The 13,095-nt window shown below is 39.4% G+C and overlaps 1 long non-coding RNA gene across 5 annotated transcripts in view; it reads left to right on the top strand.

Annotated features, from left to right (window-relative positions):
• Nucleotides 1-213: 213 nt before the first annotated feature.
• LOC118164419 overlaps nucleotides 214-13,095 on the top strand; it is a 42,571-nt gene continuing 29,689 nt past the window's right edge. For 4 of the 5 annotated variants that reach the window (XR_004749493.1, XR_004749495.1, XR_004749496.1 and 1 more), the window contains exons 1-3: nucleotides 214-370; nucleotides 8,748-8,901; nucleotides 9,915-9,997. This is a non-coding gene — a long non-coding RNA (uncharacterized LOC118164419). Of the gene's footprint in view, nucleotides 371-2,017; nucleotides 2,122-8,747; nucleotides 8,902-9,914; nucleotides 9,998-13,095 lie in introns of all 5 variants that reach the window. The other variant, XR_004749497.1, reaches the window with a different exon arrangement.

The raw sequence follows: 13,095 nt of genomic DNA, 5'->3' as shown, positions 1-13,095 counted from the left end.
TATAGTGCATTATAGTGTTATTTCTGACAACACTCTCATCTGTCAGCTAAAATTAGCAGTTGCAAAGGCTAATGAAGTTTTCTCATGGCAGGCTCATGCAGTTGGTAATGAAATGCTGAGTTTTTTATATCTAGGTTGTCGGCAGGAATCCAGCTCAGGTTACGAGTGACCGACAGTTGCTACCATCTACTGGCTGTTTGTAATCCTGTGTGAAACAACGGGGCTCCTTCCTGGTCTTGCCGGCCCAAGTCGTGGACGAATGGCTTTTGTCTGGTTGGCAATCTGACCAAAAGCTTGTTGGGATTGGCACACAACAAGGGGGGTAACACTTTCATGAGTCCTTTGAGTAGGTCTTTGGCTCCTGTATCATGTAAGTGTTTTTTTCCTGCTATCTAACATAATGTCTCTTGTTTATTTTAGATGAGCACTGCTGTGTTTAAGAGTGTGCCAGCTAATCACTGCTGAACTGTGATTTTATGCAAAGCAGTGCTTGTCCACCTTGAGTATTAAAATTCTGTATCCCATTAGTTAACCTGTGTTTAACCATCTCTTTTTAATGGCCTTTCACAGTGATTGCAAAACCACAAGTCTTAAAGACCTACTGAATAAAAAAATCAAGGTTAGACCTGAAAGATATTAAATTAGCTGGGAAGATCCTAAAATGCCTAAGCAGTAAGGTAGATAATCTCTTTTCATAAACAATAAATATATTCACTTTATAATGAGTATGGAGTAAAAATGTCTACTACCATGACACTATCTGTGTTTCAGGATTTTCAGAAGATTTGACATGATTTAATTGATTTTTTTTATGTTTTTATTTTTTACTGTGTAGTAATAGGCAGAGGTTAACTTTTTTTCTTTCTTTCTTTCTTTCTTTCTTTCTTTCTTTCTTTCTTTCTTTCTAACCATTACTGTAATATGGAAATATGCATATTTATTTTTCATGCTTATGATTTTGAGAATTAGTGATTAAAACTAAAGGGAATTTAAGTGTATCCAAATGCTTCTGCTGGGAGCACTTTCTGATGGGAGAAAGAGGCGCCATATGTGTTTTCTAGGGTCTTACTTAGGGTTCTGCTCATTATTCCAATTAGAGATACATTTAGGGTTGTTTGGAAAGAGCGAAGGCGCAGAGTCCTGTTGTGTGTGGGGTTGCGTAAAGACTCCCAAAGGGAATTCAGTTGTACTCAAATGCTTCTGCTGGGAGCACTTTTTGATGGGATAAAGTGGCGCCATATGCATTTTCTAGGGTCCTACTTAGGGTTCAGCTTAGTGTTCAAATTAGAATTACGCTTAGGGTTGTTTGGAAAGAGTGAAGGCGCACAATCCTGTTTAATCAGTTCAAGATGAAAAATTAGGGTGAACCTGTCACTTTTACTGAGCAATGGGATGATTTGCTTCATTAGTTGCTTTTAACAACTCTTAGCATGCTGTGGTCAGCCATGTGACCATGTAAGTGTTCATCACTATGCAGTCCCTAATGTGATCTAGATTAGTAGTTCTGTATAGAGCTATTTAAGCAACTGGGCCTTCAGCGGCTGTATCTATACCACTCTGACAGAGCCGATCCTAGATCCTTGTCCTATTTGTTCCTTTACAAAGACATCTTAAAGTCTAGCTGACCAATGTCTCATGCCATTCTGAACTAAGGTGTGCAGACCTGCTGTTGAATGGTGGGTGGATTTGATCCTGTGTCTGTTCTGGCTACATCTATCTGATCAGTAAGATGGGATTCAGCTCCAGCTAAAGATGACTAACTGTATGTGTCTAAATGAAAGTATCAACTATACTCTTATTATAGGCCTATTGCAGGTGTTTACTTCAGCACTATCTGAGGCACTTTCTAGGCACCACTGAATTCAATGGCTGGGAAGTGAATTCAAGTGCCCACACATTGACTCACTGATGTTTTAGATTCCCCAAAATATCTTCCTTGGTTTTTCATGTACTACTGTGGAAAGTTATTGCTCTATTATATGTCCTCTGTTATCTCCATGTGTCTTCCACACTACAGGGCATCTTAAACATAACTCCTTGTATATGCATAACTGAAATAAGTCAAGATCTCCACTGACCATATGTGAAACTGATATATACAGGTCACAGGCAGACATCTAGGTACCTAAACATTTGAGTCTACTGCCATTTGAGATGTGTTAGGATCCAGGACCTGACTGTCCTGAATACTGTAGGTTGCTGCAAATGTCACTGTGTGCTTTTGTTTAGTCAACTGCATCCTGCTCCTAAATTTAGATGTCTTAGTCTCAGGTTGAGTCATACCACAAAGGAATGATACAGTTACCTTAAACACAAGTTTTCTTCTATGTTAGGTACCCTAGGGTAACCCTGACATCTGCAGAGGTATAACACGTATTCCACAAGATTTATAGATGTGAGTGTTTTTGGAGTGGCAGCTGGAGAGATAGATACCCTCAAGGTCTAATGTGACACTATAAACTTATGTTCAGGTGACTGAATTGAGCCTTTAGTAACAAGAAACAGGGTTCTCAGGAGAAGTTAATAGTGGCTTCATTATCTCCAGAACTTACTCTCTGTTTCACTGCCATTTCTTCCCATTTCTCCCATGCTTTACTCAGCTAATTCTCTTCTCATTCTTGCTCCATCAGGGGCTGGAAAAAGGTAGAGATTTTACCATGCAATAAGAAAATAAGAATAGTGCTACATTGCTGGGTACTGCCAGGATGGCTTCCAAGCAAGCAGGATTAGATGTGCATACTCCCCACGTTCCAGGCAGAGCCAGAGTGGTTGTAGTCCTATGAAAGTCTGCCAGTGTGGACTTTGTAGATGTGTGTGTGTGTATGGGTGCTTTATTTGGGTCACCTGCTTCACTCGGAAGGGAGTATTCTGCTGCTTAGACTTGGGGAGGTTAGATGTGTTTCATTCCATTCACAGTCTGAAATGGTCCACCAGGTTAGGTAATGAACCATAAGGGTTGTCAGCAGTGAAAATAGAAGTGCTACATGTACTTTTATTCCTTTGATGATTTTTTTTTTTTTTTTTTTTTTTTTTTTCCTGAGCCTGGTTGAGTGGGGCGAGCAAAGTAGGTAGGATAGAAATGGTTATGAAAGTATCAGGACAGTTGGATAATAACAGTGCCTGAATTATCTGTGGAGGCATTCTCTTCTTATTTACTATATGATCATCAGTTAAAAGCCATACTTGATCTGTCACTCTGTGTCCATTTACAGACAAAACTGGTAGCTCATTGTGTCTTTTGAAATCTATTTGGACAGAGGACTGAAACATTTTTTCTTTGATGAGGGGCTTGTCACACTTACTCATGTCTTTGTCATTCCAAGCAAGATTTCTGCAACATGTTCTGCTTTTAAGAGATTTATAAATGTCTGCTAGAAAAGAATGTCAGTAACTCATCTTTTTTGGGGTGGTCACTAAATATTATTCCAACATCACCCTTCCAGCATTTCACTCTGATTTCCAGTTTAACACCATGTGAACCAGAGTTATTTATGACTTTGCAGGACCTGTGTATACAACAGCTCAAGAGAGAAGTCCTTTTCCTGTGAAAAATCCTGATAGAAAATAAAATTGCAACCAAGAACAGATTTGAGGAGGGAAATGAAATTTTTTTATTGTGTGTCTGTGTGTGTGTGTGTGTGTGCTGATGGGGCATGTAAAACAGGGAGGGATAATTTTACACAGAAACAGCTTTTGTGACAGTGAGGTCATCCTGCCTACATGCAAATGCAGTCAGCTTGACACCAGGAATTTCTTATGTGTACAAGTATTCAGCTACAAAATGTTTTGGGGGTATGGTTTTGTTCTCATCTCTGACTTGCCTTCTTCTCACTATTAGAATTAAGTTCAGAGGTGGTGACAGGGAAATTCCTAGAGCTGGATTAACAACAGAGATATATCAAACTTGAATGACTGCCAGTAAAGGCAGAACAACACTGGACAAAAACAAACAAACAAAAAAAAACAAACAATTTGTGAAGTGATAAAGGAAGTGAGAAGCTTAGCTTCATACTTAAGGTGCCAAGTAAGAGGAAATTTGGTTGTGGCACTGGAGGTGTGAACCTGAGAAACTCTACCTATGAGAGAGAAATGTGCAGTTCTGAGCAGATGTGAAGCTGTACAGTCAAAAATCTGGCCTACAGAAGCAGAAAAGTGTATAGACATAGATTTTCTTTTGTCTATCTGACACAACCTTTTCCTTCAAAAACTCATTTTGATAGGATATTTTCAACAAGCTCTGCCTGGTTAATTTAAGAGAGAGGAACATCAACACCTTCTGTGCCTGTTATTATGCCTAGCCTTCTACTTCTGTAGTCAGTGATGCCAGAGACGTCTGCTCAGAAATATGTGAACTGCTTTCCTCCATACATTTTGATTATGAATCATGTGGAATTAATTTCACTGGAACATCTCTGGAAGAAGTTACCCTCCCTATGACACAAATATCATCTGTTCAGTCCAGGGTACTATGCAAAGGATGCTTGTATATAGTATTCGTTCTTTGAAGTACTGCTCTGGCAGTTGACACTCTCTGGAAACTGTTTTGTATGCTTCTCCATTGCAGAAATATTACGTTCAGATAGTATGGTGCTGAGTGTCTGTTTCAATGTATGTTAAAACACACAAGTAAGCAAATTAATTATCTTTGGTTGTTAGCAAATTCTGTCTTAATTCCTCACCATGGGGGAAAAAAAAGTTCACAGAGTTCTTTACAGAGTTAAAAGTGCCCATATATTTTATGAGAAAACATTTTCCACTTTGAAAACATAAAAAACCCTACACACTTGCATTAAACCTGGCTTAAGGTTTATAACATATGACAGTTTTTAAAAAGGGAATATATCTGGAGGTTTTCGTGACTTCATAAAAATACCCATTACACATGCTGAAAGTGCTGCACATTAGATACTCTTGTCTTGGAATGTAATTGCCTTAAAGGTGTAAAAGACCCTGAGCCTAACAATTCCCCCAGCATGTCTATTCTCCATTTCTGTTCTACAGAAGAAGCTAGAAGGATGTGGTATCATCAAAGAGGCATGTGTTGGGAGAGGGAAGAGCTAATCTTTAAATAGTTGTGCCCTGCATCTCAACTAAGGAATGAAAATCTTGTGAAGGGATTTCCTGAAATCTTACATACGCTGTATCCCTGAACCTATTAAATGATATAATTGTTGCACTAAGATAAGAGATGCCTCCAAAGTAATCCATGCTGGGTGGCCCTAGGTAAGAAATTATTTATTAATATCCCAGAGTTGTGCCATGCAGTGATAGTGATGGAAATTTGGCAAACCAACTCTACTTCTGTCAGATGAGTGAAACAGCCACTTCACTCAAGGCTGGATGACAGATAGATGTAGAGATCATTGTATTAGGGAAATATGAAGAGATGGCTTGTGATAACGCTGGTGACTGAAAGAGATGACAAAAAAAAGAGAGAATAGGGTGGTGAGTATTTTCTCATCTAGACAGTTTTACTGAGATAAATGTCTGATAAGTCTTTCTCCTGTAATCCATATTCCACTTACAAAGTTACAAAATATTATTAATTCAGATTATTAATATTTAATACTGGCTTTGAATTTGTCAAAATGATTTGGGTTGGTGGACTGGTTTTAAACAATCTCTACAATCTGTTTTACATGGACTAGTATGAGTTTGCATAAAAAGTGGAAAAGTGTGGAGTAGAATTGAAATAATTTGCTTAAATGGAAAAAGTAGAAATCATAGGTGATAACCGGTAATTATTTTTTGTTACCAGTTAAATTCTTTGGAAAATATGGTGATAGTTGTCCTAAAGTTAGCATAAATTTGGGTCAAGAGTGACAATCAGGCAGAATAGAGAAACAACTTTTCCTCAGCAATATAGTCATGTAGCATTTGCTCAGTTTCTGGGAGATATAGGACTGAACACCTGAGCTGTACTAAAACAATTTTAATTTCTCCTTATGCAGACAGGGAAGGTCCCTCCTGGTAAGCTACTTGGGGCTGGGCTGGGTGTTCTTGTCTTCTGTAGATAATGTGACATTTTTTATACCATAGTCCCAGCATTTAAGAGTCTCATTGCAGGAGACTCTGACACTTGGTGATAAGGAGATGACACAAATGACACACATTGATGACACAGACAGTCCTGGATTGTTTGGCCATGATAAATCAGTCAGAAGATGGCCCTGATCTTGACTGTTTTGCTGGTTAGACAGCCCTCACCAGCAGTGTTTTGGGGAAGGAAGAGTAGTTTAGTATCCTTCCTAGAACTGTTCCACTATATGAAGTAGACATTAAGATTGTGTCCTGCTAACACATGGAGCAATGTTACAATGGACCGCTAAATCCTAACTCGATCCAGGCTGTGGGTCTAGGAGATGTGGCTTCAACTACTACTAGCAATAGAAGACTCTTATCCAAATCCTGCCTTCAGGCCTTTGTGCTAATGGGTAAGAGGAAAGTCCATGACACATGGCAATTTTGTGAATTTGTCTCTCTCCCTTCAGTGGCTGAGGGTTTCTTACTCATTTTGTGTGTCCAAAGCACTCTTATTCTCTGTTGAGTGGAATACTATGCACTGAAAAAGCATTTTTCATTTCATTTTTAGTTCCTTTTGGGGTGAAGAACTGAAAGACATTCCAAACAGTTGGAAATTAGGTCTTTTTTTGTTCTGTTTTCTTTGCTGAGTGACCTGAGAAATCAATTACTCACACTGCCTGCTCTGGGTGCAGCCCTAGCTCTTGGCAGTACAGCAGACCTTGCTGTGAAGTCCCACTGAAGAAAAGTCACTGACATCCTAGAACACATTGACTACTGTGAAAATCCCACTGTGCCTGAGGGCAGAAGCATCTCTGCATTTCCTTCGTGAAGCATTTATTCACACAGGACTGTGGGACGCTCTCTGTGCAATCCTGCTGCATGGACCCATGTTGAGGTTTACTAAATGAAGACAGATCAAAGGATCTGAATGTTACAGACAATAACGTGCTAGTGCACAAAGGCTTTACAAATGTGTTGGTGTGAGGGAGCAACCAGAGATGCTTGGCAGGGAAGAGAAGCAAGGATGGAGGCTGGCAGGGTGTCCTCTTTGACAAAAGCACAGTCCCATGTTCCCTCACTCAGGCTAGCAGAGTAGAGACAGAGATCAATGGTTGTCTGTGAGCCCAGGGACCACCAGACATACCTGCAGTGATGAGTCAGCACCAAGGCCAAGACAGGAAGTCAAGTCAGAAGGTCAGGCTCAACAAGGTGCAAGGTTTGGCACAAGCATATCTACAGTGTAAAGTTGTACAGGAAAAATGCAAATTTTTAAGTACTTCTGTAGATGTTTCCCTCTTCCCACCTAATACCCTCCAATATCAAGAAAGAAGCTCTGCTAGATGGAAAAAGAAGACATAAGTATAGTTTAGATGTTATAAAAATGAAAGGAAAATAGAGAAGTTCATAGCCATATATACATAAATTAGCAAATGAGACAGGCTATTGACAAAGTAAGTTAAAGGTGTCTGTGAAATATCTGCATGTACATCAGTAAAGGAATAAAAATAGCAACATTACTAATCATGACCCCAAAGGTAGACAGATATGATCGCAATTATTTTCCATATTTAAGGAGTCTGGATGATCCAGTATCAGATGGTGAAAGACTACAGCTGAAACAGGAGAAGCCAGATGCTATTAGGTATTAAGTGTTTGTCCCTTATTCTGTACTTTACAGAACCCAGGTGGGTACATAAGCTCCCTTCTCTGTGTGTGAGTGAAGCAAAGTGCCTCAGGCTGGAGTCCAAACCTGCCCATGGACTGAGTAGGGAAACTCTGAGCAAATGAATGAACTTGTGCATTTCCCCATGCTCCCACAGCAGAGCTGCAGATTCCAGGAAATTACCCTGTGCTCACTTTGCTGTGAAGTGAGCTGGAATTGCTATAGCTATAAAAACCTCATTCTTGTGTTGAGAGAGAAAAAAAAAACAAAACCACAGTCAGAAGATGCACCGTTTCTGCCAATTTTCTACATAATAATGTGGCTGTTAGATTACTCAGTTTGAGAAAGGGACATTTTGAGAGCTCACCTCTATGTGAAGGAGTCCAACACACATCTTCCACTGATCTGGAAAGTGTAACCTGAGTTTCTGATTATAATGAATAATGTCTGATGATGTTTGTGAATAAACACCATTTAACCATACTCTGGATGTAAATGAAGAAGAAAATAGTCCTGAGAACAGGCCATAACCCAGAACTGCTTCTGGATGCAGGTGAGCTACCTACCAGCTTGGTTACAGAGTTCGTGTCTTGTTTTCTTCCCTCTTCCACTCCTCTATCCTGCATAAAGATTTTATTTCTTTCTGAACTCTGCACGGTGAAGAAATCCCTCTCTCTGTGACACCTAACCAGCACCCTGACAAGTCTGTATTCCAGAGCTGGGGCATTCTAAGGATGGCAGGAGATGAAGTACTGACATTAATGTCTATGCTGAATTCTTTGCCTTATGAAATCCCCTGAAGGGTTTTTTCCATGCTGGCCTCTCGGGTACTTGTACTTCACCAGAGCACAAGAGGAGGCAACTGGAAAAGGTTCCAGGTGTCACCCCCATCCTCGCTCTGCATCCCAGTGTGAGTCTTGCTAGAGATATGAGGGTGACATGAGCAGGTAACCAGTCTTTGAGAAGATGGAGGGGAGACAAATCATCATTTCCTATTGACTGTTGCTGCTGTCCAAGAAGCTAGTGAAGGGATTCATTTTTTTCCTGTCTCTCTACACAGCCTTTCTTGTTCCTCACTGCTCATGTGTGCAGACCCAGCTGCCTCATGGTGATGGCAGCAGGACTGGAGGACATGATGATGAGGGTTGGGCAGGGCTGTGCAGAAGATGTCTGTGGATGCTAGTGATGAAAGGAAGATGTGGATGGAAGGAGAGGTACCCATCAGCTGCATGTAGCTGTTGTCTAACTCCAGGGACTTTGTAAATGAAAGTATAAATTTTTTGGTTATTTTTTAAGTTATTTTTCTGATTGCAGTTTTCATGTAGATACTTCAGATGTCCTTAGGCCCATAATGAAATGGTTTCTATTCTTCCAGTAACTAAGAATAAGGCATAGTGACAATAAGCATGACTTAGAACAACCTCATGGTTTTCATTCTCAGCACAGCCATGGATGGGGGAAACAAAGATAAATTAGACTGTTTACTGTTTAGGAGGCTGCTTTCCTTATCATCTTGCCCCCCCCCCCTTTTGTTTTTTTTTTTTTTTTTTTTGGTCTGGCTCCAGCTGGCTCTTCTATGCTTCATATGCTCATACGCTTCAGGCATTCAATTCAGAGACCCCAAGACAATGGAGGCTGTTCAGAGTAAACAGTCTTATCCACAGGCCACATTCACCTGTTCCAACCTTGGTATTTTCAGCAGTTACCATGAAGACTCTGGTGCAGTTTGACGTAGCACTGAAGAGGTAACACAGGTCCATTTATTGAGGTCATGGGGCAAGTAGGAAGCACAACACTTTCTCCCCTTGGTGGAGCAGCACACAATGGATCCCACAGTATGCATCCAAAAATCAGACACAACTTACTTTTGTATACAAGTAATTACTTCATTATACATCGTGACCTGTTTTCCTAATGATCTTTTCCCATGCCTCTATCATGATTTTTGTAATTGGTTCATTACTTTAGCCCTGTGCTCAGCATGCACTTGGGTGCCAATCATTACCATCACCATATGTTTAGTTCAAGCTATGTATCTTTGAGTGCTATATTTGGTTGTTTTCTGGTCCCTACACACTATTTATACAATACCATGTATGTTTTCTGGAGCCCTCTGATGAAATGCAGACATACTGCTTGTTAAGCTATTGTCTAGCTACTAATCAGTAGCAATTCCCAGATGCCCTTCAGTAGCACAGTTACAATAATTGGGCTTTCTGGTTTTCAGGTCTGTGTAGTCTGTAACTTCATCCTTCACTGATGCTGGCCCTTGGCCTGTTGAAGGAAACAAGACCCACAAACGAAAAATAGGTTGAGGTTGCAAGAGATTATTTAATGATTCTAATCCTCACTAAGGGTTTTATGCATTGACTAGTGCTTCATGAACACAGAGTAAGTGTTCTAATGAATCAAAACCAAATATTTATGTGAGACAAGTAATTAGACATGAGTAAATAAAAAAGCCTATTAAACCATCTAGCTAGTTCAAAGGATTAGTATAAACTTTGAAGGGTTAAGGACATCAGTTAAAATCTGACCTTAGGCAATGGTGATTAGATATTATTATCACCTGATTGCTACCTGGGAGGCTAATGTGAAATGAGTCAATAATTGTTTTTGTGTTTATAGCTAATTTTGGAGAAGGTTTTTTGTTGTCGTTGTTTGTTTGTTTGTTTGTTTCAGATGTTTGTAATCTTTCAAATACATTCCCAGCAGAAAGATGGAATTTTAGATCATTTTTGTCTCCATCAATGTTCATTTAAATTCAGATTGGAGTGTATTGTATGTGAGAAAGCTTGTATTTCTATGACAAATTATATGTCTTCCAATGATTAAAAAAGAAGTTGAGATTCTGAAGCAGATGATGTAATAGGAAAGGGGAAAATCCTATGAAAATTCCTCTGAAATCCACAAGAATGTTTTATACAGAGTGCAAACAGATATAGGAGGCTTTTTACAAAAAGAACAAACAACTAATGGAAACCTGCTTATGAGAAATTTTTGGCAGCAGAAAAAAAATACTTTTAATATTTGAACCCCCATCAATTAAGAAACCAAGTACTCAAAAAAGCAAGAAATTTTGAAGAAGGCAATCATTATAAAATCAACTTTTGTCTGAGTTAGAAAGAAATTAAATTAAAGTGGGTGGAGGTTGACTCTTGTTTTGCAAAAACTGATGTTTACTGCTGTCACAGCTGAGAATAAATTTCAAAGTCAAAGACAGCTGCCTTCAACCACAGACCATCTAACAAGTTGCGAATATACCTCCCAGCTAAAAAAGCCCTGCAGCTTGTGACCCAGTACTAAACTTAGCAGGAAGTTACCCTAGCCAGATTAAGTGCTTTTGAGTGACATTATTCATTCCTCCTTTCAAAACTCTGCCATTGATTCTGCAGAGGTGTGATTAAGCAAAGAAGGTAGGTAGCTGTGGGATGCTAGAGCCTACTTTGGTTCCTTGCTTTCTGAAGCCTGGGCTTCAAACTCCAGCTTCTCTACTTTTAGAAAGAGATGGGTGCAGAGCTGCTTGGAGCAGAGCTTTTCTGCCACAGGTACTGGTGGAACACCATATCAGAAGACTACTAGGAAACGTGAGGCAAAAGAAGAATTAGCCTGTTTTAGGTTCCTTATGGACTAGGATGTGCTTAGATCCTTTGTTGGGCAATGTGGTTTTGACTTACAGCCTTATATTTTGGGCACCAACACAGAGCATGGAAAAAAATGGATACCCAAGAAAGGAATCTGAAGAAGTCAGAAAGTTTGGCGAGAAGCTCCGTAAGAGAACCATTAGGAGGTGTTTCCAAATGGAGGGAAGCCAATTTTTCTCTCCATCACACAGTAATAAACCACCTCCTATAGCTAAGCCCCTTATCCCCAGTAGCATTTCATTGGAAAAGAAAGCAGCAGTCTGATACATGATAGTTAATCATCTAGAGGTCAAGGGCCAGATTTTGCCTGATCTGTGAAGTCTTCAACCTAAGTTACCCACCTCTCTGATGAATGTTGTAATCAGGAGTCTGTAGGTACTGGCCGGTTAGCGTCTTCTCTCTCAAAGCTGCTCTGTTTGATACAGGCTATTTAAGTATTCATTGGAGCAGAGGTTACATCAGAGCAAGCCTCCCAGGTGAGTCTTCCAACCACCAAGCTACAACATTTCTGTCTCTCTGGCCTAATGAATATTTAAGATATGATAGTGACGACAGCCATAGAGAAGCCCATGAGAAAATTAATTCTGTCTTCATAGCAGGGTTTGAATAGTGTACCGTAAATAAAGCATTGGGGCCACACACTGAACGTGGAGGATAAAAGAAAATGCTGAATAGCTTACTCATTAAGCGAGCACCATCCAACATGAACACAGAATGAGGCAAGAACTGGGTGGAAAAATAGTATGTCATCAAGTAATTAAAGACTGTGGCACAATGCATATGCATAAGGGACTGAATTAATGTTTTCAGGAAATCTTAATTTTGGCATTTACTAGTACTGGAGTGCTTGACTTTGCAATCTGAGCAATATTCTTTTAGTGTATCTTTTTGTGTGGATAAGTCTAACATAAAAATGAACTGAGTGAGCCTCACAAAGACCTTAAAAAGCCTATTCCTTTTTCCGCTGCCACAATTGTCTCTGAATAAGAAATTATGGGAGCTGGCTGAGAATCATAATCAAACAGTGAAAACTAAGCGTAGTTGATAATTATTACCATTGCATTTCCTCTGTAGGAATTATTTTCCTCCTTTTCATTCCAAGCATTCTTTACTTCATAACTTTGCAGACTAATATTTAATGAATGTTACCAACAGGAGGTTTTCACAAAAACGTTTACTACAACAGCTAAAATTAAAGAAGGAGAGGGTGGGGGCATTTAAAGGGTGAGGTCTGGAGAAACAGCTAGAGTAGATGGCTAAATAATAAAAAGTAATAAAGACAGCAAATTTTGCCTGCTGCTCTGCTGATGAATTTTCCCAGGAGCAGACTGAAATATTTTAAAAACATATTCGTTATTCAAAATCATTTGTCAAGGGTCAAATTCTTTCCCGGTTACTCATAGTGAAGCAAGAAAAACCTGTCTATGGAACAAGCTGCTGCTGTGTGTGAATAGACGTGAGGAAATCTGTTGAGGAAATCTGTTCCCAATTAATTTATGGAAATAATTCTCCATTTCATAAGCAAGTCTTTGTGTGTTTGTTATTCATAATGTGAATAGTTTTGACTGATCTATGAATATCAGAAAACAATCAGAGAAATCAAATTAGAACAGAATATAGATGAATATTTGTACCAATGTGTCACAACATATTCGTCTATATTCTGTTCTAATTTGATTTCTCTGATTGTTTTTCTGATACTCACAGATAGCTGCCTCTCTTAACATTTCTCCCTTCTCTCCCTTTCCTGGAAACATTTTCTTT

The sequence above is a fragment of the Oxyura jamaicensis genome, chromosome 1 (assembly GCF_011077185.1).
Source record: "Oxyura jamaicensis isolate SHBP4307 breed ruddy duck chromosome 1, BPBGC_Ojam_1.0, whole genome shotgun sequence".
In the NCBI taxonomy this organism is placed as follows: domain Eukaryota; kingdom Metazoa; phylum Chordata; class Aves; order Anseriformes; family Anatidae; genus Oxyura; species Oxyura jamaicensis.
This window is presented reverse-complemented; position numbering and strand designations above follow the sequence as displayed.